The sequence below is a fragment of the Rattus norvegicus genome, chromosome 1 (genome assembly GCF_036323735.1).
Source record: "Rattus norvegicus strain BN/NHsdMcwi chromosome 1, GRCr8, whole genome shotgun sequence".
In the NCBI taxonomy this organism is placed as follows: Eukaryota; Metazoa; Chordata; class Mammalia; order Rodentia; family Muridae; genus Rattus; species Rattus norvegicus.
Window position 1 is genome coordinate 165,726,134 of NC_086019.1, and position 13,119 is coordinate 165,739,252.

General features: G+C 43.3%; 1 protein-coding gene across 12 annotated transcripts in view; it reads left to right on the forward strand.

Annotated features, from left to right (window-relative positions):
* Positions 1-13,119, forward strand: part of Numa1 (nuclear mitotic apparatus protein 1) — a 74,956-nt gene that overhangs the window by 16,241 nt on the left and 45,596 nt on the right. For 2 of the 12 annotated variants that reach the window (XM_039113344.2, XM_063262822.1), the window contains exon 1: positions 4,993-13,074. The exons of 6 other annotated variants lie outside the window; for them this stretch is intronic. The gene's annotated coding sequence lies outside the window, so the exon portion shown is untranslated. Of the gene's footprint in view, positions 1-4,992; positions 13,075-13,119 lie in introns of those variants that run through there. 4 more of the 12 variants (XM_039113345.2, XM_063262823.1, XM_039113346.2 and 1 more) reach the window with 3 other exon arrangements.

Sequence of the window (13,119 nt, forward strand, 5' to 3'; positions counted from 1 at the left end):
GCTCAAGGTTTGTAGAGGACAGGGCATTTCAGTAGATTCCCAGGCAATGATACAGAACCTAGGAAATATGTGCTATGCTGAGGGAAAGGTCCTTGAGTTAGCTGGAGATGAGATTGGACAGGAAACTAGAAGGCTGGACCTTAGAGAACTGGAATAACACTTTTTTCTAGATTTTATTTTATTTTATTTTTTTTTAAAGATTTATTTATTTATTATATATAAGTACACTGTAGCTATCTTCAGCTTCACACCATTACAGATGGTTGTGAGCCACCATGTGGTTGCTGGGATTTGAACTCAGGACCTCAGGAAGAGCAGTTGGTGCTCTTAACCACTGAGCCATCTCTCCAGCCCTAGATTTTATTTTTTATGTATGAATGTAGACCTGAACATATATACGGACTAACAAAGGTCAGGAGAGAATGTCGGAGCCCAGGAACTGAGTTACAGATGATTGTGAGCTGCAGTTGTGGGTGCTGGGAATCAAATTCAGGTCTTCTGGAGGGACAAATGCTTTAAACCACTGAGCCATCTCTTCAGCTCCAAATATGCTAAGGAATTTTGATTTTATTCTGTATCTAATTAGATGTTGAACTCTGTCTCACTGTGTGTGTGTGTGTGTGTTGTGGGTGTGTGTGTGATGACCCAATTCACATAGGTTTTGAGGTTTTTTTTAAAGACAGGGTTTCTCTGTGTAGTTCTGTATCCCTGGCTGTCCTGGATCTCACTCTGTAGACCAGGCTGGCCTCAAACTCAGAGCTTTAGCATACTTGAGCTTTAATTGCTATCTGAACTCTGGTATTTAATTTCTCTGACCAACTTTCTCTTTGGTAAACTGAAAATAATACCTCCTTACAGAACTGCGGTGAGGAACACTTGAAATACTTTATAAATGGCAAAGACATGATCAGTAAATGGTACAGAGCCATACACAAGTACTGATTGATTGTTCTGGTGAGGGCAGTACATCCTAAGTGGTATGTGATATGGACTGAAAATGACAGGAAATAAATGACCTTTATTCTCGTAACCACACATACTGTCTTTATTGGTAATACCCATGTGGTCACTAGCTTTCTGGCAAACACTCCTAAATGGGAACAAATTTATTTTTTTAAAAAGATTTATTCATTTATTATATATAAGTACACTGTAGCTGTCTTCAGACACACCAGAAGAGGGCATCGGATCTCTTTACAGATGGTTGAGAGCCACCATGTGGTTGCTGGGAATTGAACTCAGGACCTCTGGAAGAGTAGTCGGGTGCTCTTAACCACTGAGCCATCTCTCCAGCCTGGGAACAAATTTATAAAAGAAATTTTTAGACATTAGAAATTTCTCCACAAGTCCCTGCATCCCTTTTTGAGACAGTCTCGCTATGTAGCGTAGGCTGGCCTGGAACTCATGTAACTAACTCATGGATATCTGCCTGCTTCTGTCTCCTGAGTACTGGGATTAAAGGCATGTGCTACCATGTCTAGTTCCCCCCTCCACCCTCCCTCCTTCCTTCCTTACCTCCCTCCCTCTCTCTCTCTCCCTCCTTCCCTCCCCCCTTCCTTTTTATTGGTATAAATTTATACGTAATAATGGTTTTCATCCTGACATTTTCATAGATGTACATGACTATTTTGATCATGTTTACTTGGTATTGCCCTTCTCAACACTCCAACAATCCTGTAGCTAGCTAGCTCCTACTTTATTGTTGGTGTTTGTTTGTTTGTTTGTTTGTTTGTTTTGATGACCCAGTGATTTTTCCTTCGGATAGCTTTCAGGAACATGGGTACCTTACCAGTGGCTATCCTACCTAAGAAAATGTCTCCCTTCACCATTATTATCCTATAGCCTATAGATCCTCAGGGAGGGGTGGGGTTTCCTGACAAGAAGTTGTCAGGCCCAATCTTGCACTGCTCTGTAATCACAGTTGCTATGCGTTCTAAAGTACAGTGCCATGTCATGCCCCAAAGACTGCATTCTAGCACACTCCGCCCTCTGACTTTGTTTCTGTTACCTTTTCTACAGTGTCCCTTGAACCTTCTAGGTTATATACATGTCCATTTATGACTTCATTTGACAGTTAGTTGTTCTCAGCACTTGGATCAGTCATGAATGTCTGCAGTTACATGTATCCACTGCAGAAATAAATGTTTCCTCTCTTAATGCAGGTACTTACTGCAACTGTGTGAGACAGGCTTTGGAAGGTGAATACATTTCAATTGTGAACTAATATACTAGCCTTTTACTTTTAAATAAGTGAGGGTGATCATCTTATCTTAGACCTTCTAATTATTATTATTATTTTTTTTTTGGTTCTTTTTTTTTTTTTTTGGAGCTGGGGACCGAACCCAGGGCCTTGCGCTTCCTAGGCAAGCGCTCTACCACTGAGCTAAATCCCCAACACCTAGACCTTCTAATTATTGTCACCCTTTCAAATGGGATCCAGACATATGGATTTAGAACCAAACATGGTTTTCACTAGTTCTTAGTTACTTGTAGCTAGGAGACAGCTACAGACCGAACTTGCAACCTGCCTGAGTTAGTTATAAACTTTGAGGTATGACAGACTTGGATTTGAATGTTAATCATACATATGAATCTCAGGATAATTGGATTGTTGTTCGACATTTTAAAACCTCCTCAGTCAGGGTGGCAGTATTAATATTTGTTTGATAGAGTTAGTACTGTTTTCAGTGAAAGGGAGTTGTTACTACTCTGGCATATGCATACCTTTTTTTGTTTTTGATATCCATGCAGTAGTCTAGAAATTTAAAGTATTTCTAGAATTTTGCTTTCCTCATTCTTATAATTCTCTGCAGATGTCTCAAAAGTAATTCTCCAAGTTGTCTCTCTTTATTGTCAAGTCTTTCAGATATGTGTCACTTCCTGCTTGGGGCTGACAGTGATTTTTTTTTTTAATACTCCATTCTATAAAAACTGTAAGAACCAAGCGGAGCTCCAAATATCTTTATATAAACCTTCTATTTTTATCTGTATCCCAGGGCTCTATATAAAGATTTCATTTAAGAGGATTTGCTTTTTGTTTATTTTTCTTGATTTATTGATTTATTTATTTTTGAGCAGAAGGTTGGCCTTGAATACGATCTTGATCTTGTTTCAGCCTGGCGAGTGCAGGGATCACAGTGTGCTACCATGTCTGACAAGTGGACTCGCCTTTACAGTATAGCTTGATACATAAACCTAAAAAAATGGAAAAAATAATACATCTTCTTAGAGAAAGTTTATACTGCAGTCACTTAAAAGGTTTTTTCACTGGACTGGAGAGATGACTCAGCAGTTAAGAGCACTGACTGCTCTTCCAGAGGTCCTGAATTCAATTCCAGCAACCACATGGTGGCTCACACTGTCTGTAATGGGGTTCCATATCCACTTTTGGTCTGTCTGAAACTGCTACAGTATAGTCATATATGCATAAATAAATAAATAAATAAATAAATAAATAAATAATTTTATTTTATGTGAGTGTTTTGCCTGAGTGCATGCCTGGTACCTCAGAGGCCAGGAGAGTTGGATTCTCTGGAGTTAAAGGCAGCTGTGAAACACCATGTGATACTGAGAACCAAACTGGGACTTCTGGAAAAGCAGCAAGTGCTCTTAACCACTGAGTCATCTCTCTAGCACACACACACAGGTACAGACACACACACACACACACACACACACACACCTGCTGACTGGTCAGAATGTCATGGTATTTGTATATAATCTTGAACATCCTTCTAAATACTTTAAATCATCTCTAGATGATTTGCAACACTCATGAATACTATAATTATAATATTATTTAGGGAATAATGGTAAGTACTAAATGTACATATTCAAAATAGTTTGACATTAAAGAAATGAAAACTTTTGGGCTTAAGGAATCTTAGCAAGGGGGCTGGAGAGATGGCTCAGTGGTTAAGAGCACTGACTGCTCCTCCAGAGGTCCTGAGTTCAAATCCCAGCAACCACATGGTGGCTTACAACCATCTGTAATGTGATCTGATGCCCCCTCTGGTGCGTCTAAAGACAACTCCAGTGTACTCAGATATAATAAATAAATCTTAAAAAAAAAAAAGGAATCTTAGCAAGCACCTACAGTGTGCTAGATTCTGTTTTGAGTTGTAAGAGGTCAGTGATGAGTTGTGGTGATGTGTGGTGGAAGCAAGAGAAATTAGTCAGGCACAAACACATGTAGGTAGAGACCATGACTACTGTGAAAGGAAGGAATATGCTGCCTCGAGAATGCAGAGTAGTCCTTGGTATAATTTCTACATTAGAGACCTAGGTGAAGTAGTCACATTTGAGCTGGGATTGGGAGGGTAAGTTGAGGAGGTTACTAGGGGAACTTTCCATGCTCAAAAGAACATGGTTAAACTTTCCTCTGAAGAGCCTCAGCTCCTCGCAGCAGAGAGCGTTTATCTCCACGCCAAGTGCTGCAGTAGACATTTCACCTGCTTGTTAAGTTAGAGCACAGGAAAGAACAGTTATTTGCATTTGCATTTTACAGATGGGGAAATGAGAGCCCAGCCGGCCAACTCACGTCCATGGCTGCCCGGCTAGGAAGTTCTAGGACTACAATTTGTAGAGCTTATGTTTGTTGATGCTTTCCCCTGTTTCTTGCTTACTCTGTAGCCCAAACAGGCCTAAAACTCTACGTGTAGCCTAGGCTGGCCTTAAACTTAAGCAGTGGTCCTTTTGTAGTGTCCCTAGTACTAAAATTACATCATGCCCACCACACTCGGGATTATGCTCTGTTTCTTTCCATTTCAGTCTACACTTTATATAGTTAGAATAGCCGTTTCCCTCCACCTAGAATACTGTTTCTTTAGTTGTTTTGGTAAAACCATCCTCATTCTGTTAATGCTTTTACATATACAGCTTTGAAGTTACTTCTGGTTGATGCTTTCCCTGTCAGTCCATCCTGATAGGGAGAGCTGATCTCCCACTGGTGCCCTAAATCAGTATCTTCTGTTTTCCCATTCTGAAGTCTTTTTTTTTTTTTTTTTTTTTTTTGGTTCTTTTTTTCGGAGCTGGGGACTGAACCCAGGGCCTTGCGCTTCCTAGGCAAGTGCTCTACCACTGAGCTAAATCCCCAACCCCCCATTCTGAAGTCTTAATAGGTACAAGAGTCTCAGAGGACTCTTGTGTCCCATCCTTCTACAACTCTATATGATAAGAACACTGGGGAAATGTCTGTCTTAGTTATGATGCTGTAATTCTAGCACTAGGGAGACTGAGGCACGGGAATTAGGAATTCAGGTCAGCTTAGGATCATAGTGAGCGTCTATATTGTTTTGCACAGACTAGTCTCTACGTATATATCTGCTGTCTGTTTCTGTCTCTTGCTTACCATTGTGCCAGCCACCTTTTCATTTGTTCTTTTGTTCGTTCGTTCGTTTGTTCATTCATTCATTCTGATTCATTCATTCATGCATTCTGACTGAAGTTTTTCCTTCCTCCCCTCCTCCCAGCCTCACCTCCCCCCCTCCATCAATCCTTCTTTCCTTCTCTTCAGAAAAGGGCATCAACACAACCAGTTTATTTAGCATCTTTGAAGGTGGATAAAGTGACATCTGCACTGCCATCTTCATGTTTCATGTAGGAGAAACAATATAAACAGTGAAGTGGAGGTGCTTTGTATCCACATAGAGGCCTGTACTGACCAGAAGGACTCAGGCTGTTCCTGAGATATGACAGCACTGATTAGACAACTTGAATTTAAGTGCTGGCTCTGTAACCTTGCCTGGTATTCTTGAAGGGCAAGGGATTTTCCTCCTGCGCCTTGGGTTCCTAGTGTATTGAATTGGGATATCACAGGCTCATTTCTCAGGGGTTTTGTCTGTTTGTTGTTTGTTGTTTTTGTTTTTGCAATTAATCGAGGTGTGAGAATAGCTTTACTTAAATTTTTGAAGTATGTTCAAATTTTAAGGTTTTTATCATGCCTGAATTAGGTCCATTCCTAAAAATTACTTTAAAAACTTCAGGTTCTTATTATATGCCAAGATAAATTGGTGCTACCTGTTTCCAAGGACCACTTTTTATCAGTATGGATGGAGCCTGCCTATGCCTCCCTTTAGGCATGGGATCCAGAATAATGACAAATACAGTGCTTGCTTCTGGGAGAGTTCTTTGGAAAGGAACCTTGAACTAGTGATACTTTGTAGGGATTCTTTTTTTTTTTTCTTTCTTTTTTTCAGAGCTGGGGACCAAACCCAGGGCCTTGCGCTTGCTAAGCAAGTGCTCTACCGCTGAGCTAAATCCCCAACCCCTTTGAAGGGATTCTTACAAAAACAGTTCTGTGGCCAGAATGGTGGTGAGTCCTTTAAATAGAATCATGGGAATTTGGGGGATTTGAAGAACAGTTTAGATAGGCTCTAACCAAATCCTCTTTGTTACAGAGATCCAAACTAGGGACAATGATTTCCCCAGAGCCATATTGGTAGGAGGTGATCTGTCCAGAACTTATCTCTAAGTGCTTTCAACATTAAATATAACATGTTTTCTGCTATTGTAGATTGGAGGAAGATTCTGGAAGTTATAGTCAAATTTCTGTTGATTTGGTTTCTTTTGCCCCTTTCCCATAATTCTGTGTTTATAAGCAAATACCGAGGACGATATATTGCCTATAGGGACACACAGCCATTTTACTCTCCGTGGCACTGAAGCAGGGCAAACAGGTTCTTAGTTTTGTAAAACGGCCATCTTGAGGGAGAACTGAGTGGGGACTCTTGGACTTAACTAATCGGCCCTCTCTGTGTGTTGCTTTTGCCCTTTACTTTTCTCCCCAGGAAGCTTTAGGCTTTCCAACAGTGACTCATTAGCCAGCCACTGCCCTCTGGAGAGGGAGCTAGAGGTCAGGTGTCTGAAACAGTGCACCTCTCCAGCCAGATGCTGCTGGGCCTTTCTTTTCAGTTCCCCTTTCTTACCCGAGCTATCACCAACATCTCCCTAGTGGGATGCTTTTCTTCAATGCTTGTTGCTTCTGATAAGCTTTCCTATTTTCTTGTTTGTTCTGATAAGTTTTGCTATTTTTTGTTTGTTTGTTTTTTGAGACAACCTCACTATGTATCTCTGTGTGGTCTGGAACTCTCCATATAGACCGAGATGGCCTGAACTCACAAAAGATGCACCTGCCTCTGCCTCCTGTATGCTAGGATTAAGGGTTTATGGCACCATATCTCGCTGTGACTACTTTAAAAAATAATATTTTATGTGTATGGGTAATTTTGCCTGCATATATGTGTATCATGTATGTGCCTAGTGCCCATAGAGACCAGAAGAGGAATTAAATTTTCTAGAACTAGAGTAATACAGTTCTGAGCTGCCATGTGGGTGCTGGGAACTCAACCTAGGTCCTCCAGAAAAGCAGCCAGTGCTCTTAACCACCAAGCCATCTCTCTAGTCCTTCAGTTCTTTTTTTTTTTTTTTTTTTTTTTTTTTGGTTCTTTTTTTTTTTTCCGGAGCTGGAGACCGAACCCAGGGCCTTGCGCTTCCTAGGTAAGCGCTCTACCACTGAGCTAAAAACCCAGCCCCCAGTTCTTATTTTTTTTTCCCCCCCTGGAGCTGGGGACCGAACCCAGGGCCTTGTGCTTCCTAGGCAAGCGCTCTACCACTGAGCTAAATCCCCAACCCTATTTTTTAAAGCTATGTGGTTGTTTTGACTTAAAAAGATGGTTCTGAGAAGATAGATGTATAGGTTCCTCTGTGCTGTGCTAGTTTCTTTGTCCAATTATTCAGTGACTGTCTTCTCTAAAGCAATAGAGAATAGTGTTGGGACGGTAGGCTACTTAAAAGACGAGCTTGAGTAGGCAAGCCACCCAACTCCTGAACCTCATTTTTTTTTTTAAAGACAGGGTTTCTCTGTATGGAACTTACTCTGTAGGGCAAGCTGGCCTTGAACTCACAGAGATCCACCTGTCTCTGCCTCCTGAGTTCTGAGATTAAAGACATGTGCTACCACCGCCTGGCTAGAATTCCTGAACTTTAAAACAACCACATGCAGTGTCTTCTAGTCTTCACTCTGCCCCTTGATATCCTGGTGTAGTAAATGCTGCTGTCACTGTAATAAGTAGTGCTAAGGCACGATGCTAAACACTTGTTGTTTTAATCTGCGTATTAACTCAGTGAGGTGAACACTATGGTTATTTATCTCTGTTTTAGAGAAAATGAATCTGAGAATTAGAGAGATTAAATAACTTGTCTAAGGTCACCTGGCTAGTAAATGTTAGCACCAACAATTTGGATCTAGAGCTCATTTGTGTCTGACCCTAGAGCCATTCCTCTACACAAGACATTCCATCTAGAATACAGACCTGGCAGGGTGGAGAGTTTGGGTAAGGGCAAAAGTATAATAGGAAATAGAACTGGAGTCAGGTTATAGAGGCCTGGAATAGTATTTATTTATATTAGAATCACCCCAGGTCTGGTCTTCCTCAGGGGAATTAACTCCCTTTTTTCATTGCTAAGGATTGCACCAAAAGCCTCCCTCATACATGCTAGGTAGTGTTCACCCACTGAGTGTATCATAGCCTTTCCCCTGTCATTTCTTTAAACTGTAACACAAGGATAATATACATTAAAACTTATAACAGTGACATTTTAAACAAGAATAATAAAATGAATACCAAGTACTGTAGCCTCTTGGCTACAATGGGAGATGAAGTAACCAGACCTCTTTGAACAACTGTATGCTTCTAACTTAGTATCACTCTCTGCAACTTCTGTTGAAACTTCAGCTGCATTGTGAATTCTTCACCACCACCACCACCACTACCACCCCACCCCCACCCCCACCCCCATGGTTTTGTTGGAGTAATGAGTGGCTTGTAGAACCACCGGGTAGGAGCCAAGTGATCTTTCTTGGCTGAGAAGAAAGAGAAGTGAAGAAACTAGCCAAATTTCCTGGCTAGCCCATAAGTTAGCTGGCCTAGAACTGTACTGACTTGGCAGGGAAATTCAGAGGAGATTTCAAGCCATCTATGGCTGTTCATCTGGAACCTGTTACCTTGTGTTTACAGCAGGGGAAGATGGAAAGATACAGTATCAATTCTGTCTTCCTTGTGAAGTTTCAGGGCTGACAGTAACTAATGGGAATGCAGAGGTTGAATGGGGATTTTTTTCACCCCATACAATTTTAGGTTGTGCCAGTCTTTAATTATTTTTGCCATTCCTTTTCATAAAATGTGAGAGCATTTGTATTTGTGGTAGTCCTTTGAATATGAGCCTTCCTTTCTGCTAATAGCAGTTGCTAAGTGCAGACTACAGAGGGATGGTGAGAGCAGGCTGAGGCCTGGGAGAAGCAATGCGTCTGCAGTGTTGGGGATGGATCTCACTAACACCTCATTCCCTCTACTCAGCACACTTAGTCAGGGTTTCTATTCCTGCACAGACATCATGACCGAGAAGCAGGTGGGGAGGGAAGGGTTTATTCAGCTCACACTTCCACGTTGCTGATGTCAGCAAAGGAAGTCAGGACTGGAACTCAAGCAGGCCAGGAAGCAGGAGCTGATGTGGAGGCCGTGGAGTGATATTACTTACTGGCTTTCTTCCCCTGGCTTGCTCAGCTTGCTGTCTTATAGAACTCAAGAGCCCCAGCCCAGGGACAGCACCACCCACAATGGGCTGGGTCCTCCCCCCTTGATCACTAATTGAGAAAATGCCTTACACTTGGATCTCATGAAGGCATTTCTACAGCTGAGGCTCCTTTTTCTGTGTTAATACTCCAGCTTGACACACAAAACTAGCTAGTACACACATTCTTTTAGTAGCCAGCGGTTGTGTTTGGAAAGCTTCCATACAAATGTAGTTCAGTGGAACAGATTTAATGAGCCTTGGTAAGCTAGGAACTATGGCTGATCATAGAGAGGGAACTGGGGTATGTCCTTAAGGAGTTGTCATTCTAGATGAACTTTCATGCAAATATATATAAAGTCATTAGTCATTTCTTGATGATTGTACATGGTTATTATAAGTTTTAAACACTTTAAAAAGCACGTGTGTGTGTGTGTGTGTGTGTGTGTGTGTGTGTGTGTGTGTGTGTGTGTGTGTGTGTGAGAGAGAGAGAGAGAGAGAGAGAGAGAACAGCTGTTGGGAGTAAGTTCTCTTCTACCATGTGGATCCCAGGTCTTCAGCCCAGATCAGGCACACCTGCTGAGCCATCTTCTCTTTTTGTACATGGTTATTAAAAATAAATCCAGCCAAAAAAAAATACAGTGTAGGAAGTCCCCAAGTGATTGTCCTCAATAATCTACTACTGTTAACGGTTTAATATCGGAGGGATTGAGATTTGAAGTGTTCCCTGTAAAGTAAAATCTGAGAGAGGAACTGGTGGGGATAAGGCAGTAGGTACCATCCCCTGTTCCAGGAGGAACACCTCCAACTTCTTTAGCAGTGTTGAACCATCTTCTGCTGGAACACTGGTGACAGAAACCAACCTTTGTGAAACATCCACTAGCACCTTCTGTGCTGGAAGCCAGTGTGTTGGGCACCTGGCAAATGCTACTGAGTTAATACTTGTTCTGCTTTCACCCAGGAATTTGAGGAATACTTGCCAGTGTCACGTAGTTAGTTGCGAGTGATTTATAATGTGTGTATAAGATAGTCACTCTGTGACTTGGTTTCCTCGTGTGTAAAGTTGAGTGGTAGGACTGGAGAGATGGCTCAGTGGTTAAGAGTGCTGACTGCTCTTCCAGAGGTCCTGAGTTCAATTCCTAGCAACCACATGGGGGTTCACAACCATCTGTAATGGGATCCTATGCCCTCTTCTGGTGTGTCTGTTATTTTGTCTTTTTTTCCCCCCGGAGCTGAGGACCGAACCCAGGGCCTTGCGCTTGCTAGGCAAGCGCTCCACCACTGAGCTAAATCCCCAACCCCACTTCTGGTGTGTCTGAAGACAGCTACAGTATATTCACATAAATAATAAATTTTTAAAAAAGCCAACTTAAAGTTGAGTGGTAATTTACCGTAAAGAGGTGTTGAAGCCTAATGAAATGATGCACAGTAGGTCCGTAGCATGGTTTGAAGTAGGTTAGTAGGTTCTTTAAGCATTGGCTACTGTCTGTTATATCCTGTTACTTCTTCAGACCCTCATCTCCTCGTCACATTTGAATCACGTATGCTTTCTTCTCTGACAGTTCCTCCTAGTTTTGTTTGAGATATGGTGCTACTTTGCCTTGGCTGACCTGGAACTCTAGTAGTAGACCAGACTGGCCTTCTGCCCCAGCCTACTGACTTCTAGGACCATAAGCACACAGCACCATGATGGGTTTAAGTCTCCAGCTTTTTGTCAGCTTTTTTCTCCTCAATGCTTAGCCTTCCTTTTTTAACTGTTCTCTTTTACTCTACCTTCTGTGTCCTCAGCACCTTTCCTACCTATGTGGTAGCCTCATAACTCACGTTGCTGCTAGAGAGCCATTTATCAGGTTAATCTGGTTCATACCACAACTCTCTGTTAAAACCATCCTAAACCCTTTATTTGATTCCTTGACGTTCAAGATTTTCTGATTTTGACCGCAGTTCACCCTTGGCACCTATTCTTTCCCTGCCACCACACCTTGCTGCTTTCTTCTCCCTTTCCTCAGAAGCATTTGATTTTGTGCTTGGAGATCCCGATTAAAATATCACTTCGCTTTCCTAATCCTTCCCTCATCTAAACTGTTTAGTTTCTTCTTTTATATGAGTTAATATGTGCCATCTTGGAATAAAAACTTGTAGTCCATTTCTGATCTGTGGGAATATAACCCTAACTCAGATGTTGGGTATAATTCTTAACAATGTTTAATAGCAACATGTTGCGCATAGTTCATTAAATGTTTCTAAGTGTAAAGTGAGGGGTTTCCTTTTAACTATCCCAGCAGGTGTCCAGTAGGGTGGCTGTCTGTGGGTGGCAACGCTGTCTTGGTCTTGTCTGAGTCTGATATTATTTCTTTTAGTCATGTAGTTGCAGCAGACTCAGGATGATTAGTCCCAGTGCCTGAGTCTGTTGAGGGCTCCAGCCAGTGCCTGCCATATTCAGAACTGCCTTGGCCCCTCGGCCCCTCCCCACAAATGCCCGGAGGAACAGCGGATTAGGTTCTAGCAGCACAGCTGGGATTTTGGCGGCCATTCCAGTCAACAATAGCGCAGCTATCCGGACAGGACAGCGAGGCCTGCGCTCCGCGGCTAGAAACTGCCTAGGCTGTTTGTTTAGAAGGCTGAGTGGGAGGAGCAGGCACACAGCATGACATCTTGGCCTTACTACGCAGAAGGTACGGGCTGAAGAGATTTCCCGCAGAGAACGGGCTAGGGTGGCCAGGTCCTAGGGCAGACAGCGAGGTTGAAGGCGGCCTGCGCTTTGTGTGGTGGAGAGCTGGCGGGCGGCGTTGTGTGTGCCTGCAGACACGCCCCCCCTCGCAGGCGCCGCAGGAAGCTGCCCCTGTAAAAGGCCTGCGTTGTGCGGCTCCCCTGCGCTCGGCTTCCAGGCTTCTTCTGTGCCGGGCGCGGTTCCCGCCAGGGGCTGCCTGTAGGTTCGGCGGCTCTGGGCCTGCCGGATAGGGCTGGTCTCTGGTGGACAGGCCATCACTGCTGCTGCCTTAAGCCCTGCTGGAAAGCAGCGAAGGGGGAGTGTCCTGGCCATCTCAGGTTGGTGAGGCCGATCGCGGCGGGTGCGCTTTTGTGTGTTTACACCACAGCCTCCAGCCCTTGCTGCGTGTGCGCTCCCTTCAGCTATGGAGCCTGCCAGCTTGAGCTCCAACCCCCCGCCCCCACACGTCCTGCTCAGTTTTTAGGGCATGGGCAGGCTTCGCCTGGGTCCTCCTGGTAGGCGTTCCCCCTCCCCCAGAGCTCTTGGCTTCGCGCTGTTGCTCCAGACCGCGCGGAAGCTCGCTGTGCCTTTAAAGAAAGCAGACTCCTGGCTGTGACGCATTTCTGGCTGTCAGCCAGGAAGATTGCTTCTGCCTGGCGGACTGAGAAGAAACCCAACAACTTTTCTTTTGTGTGGGGTTACTTTCCATTGACCCCCCCTTACTCCTGTCCTTTCAAGATTTAAATGCTAATGGCGGATTAAAACCTGTAGATACGTTTGGCTTTAGGAGTCCGGTAAGGCCCCCCAGCACTAAGACTTTTTCTCCCTCACCCTTTCTC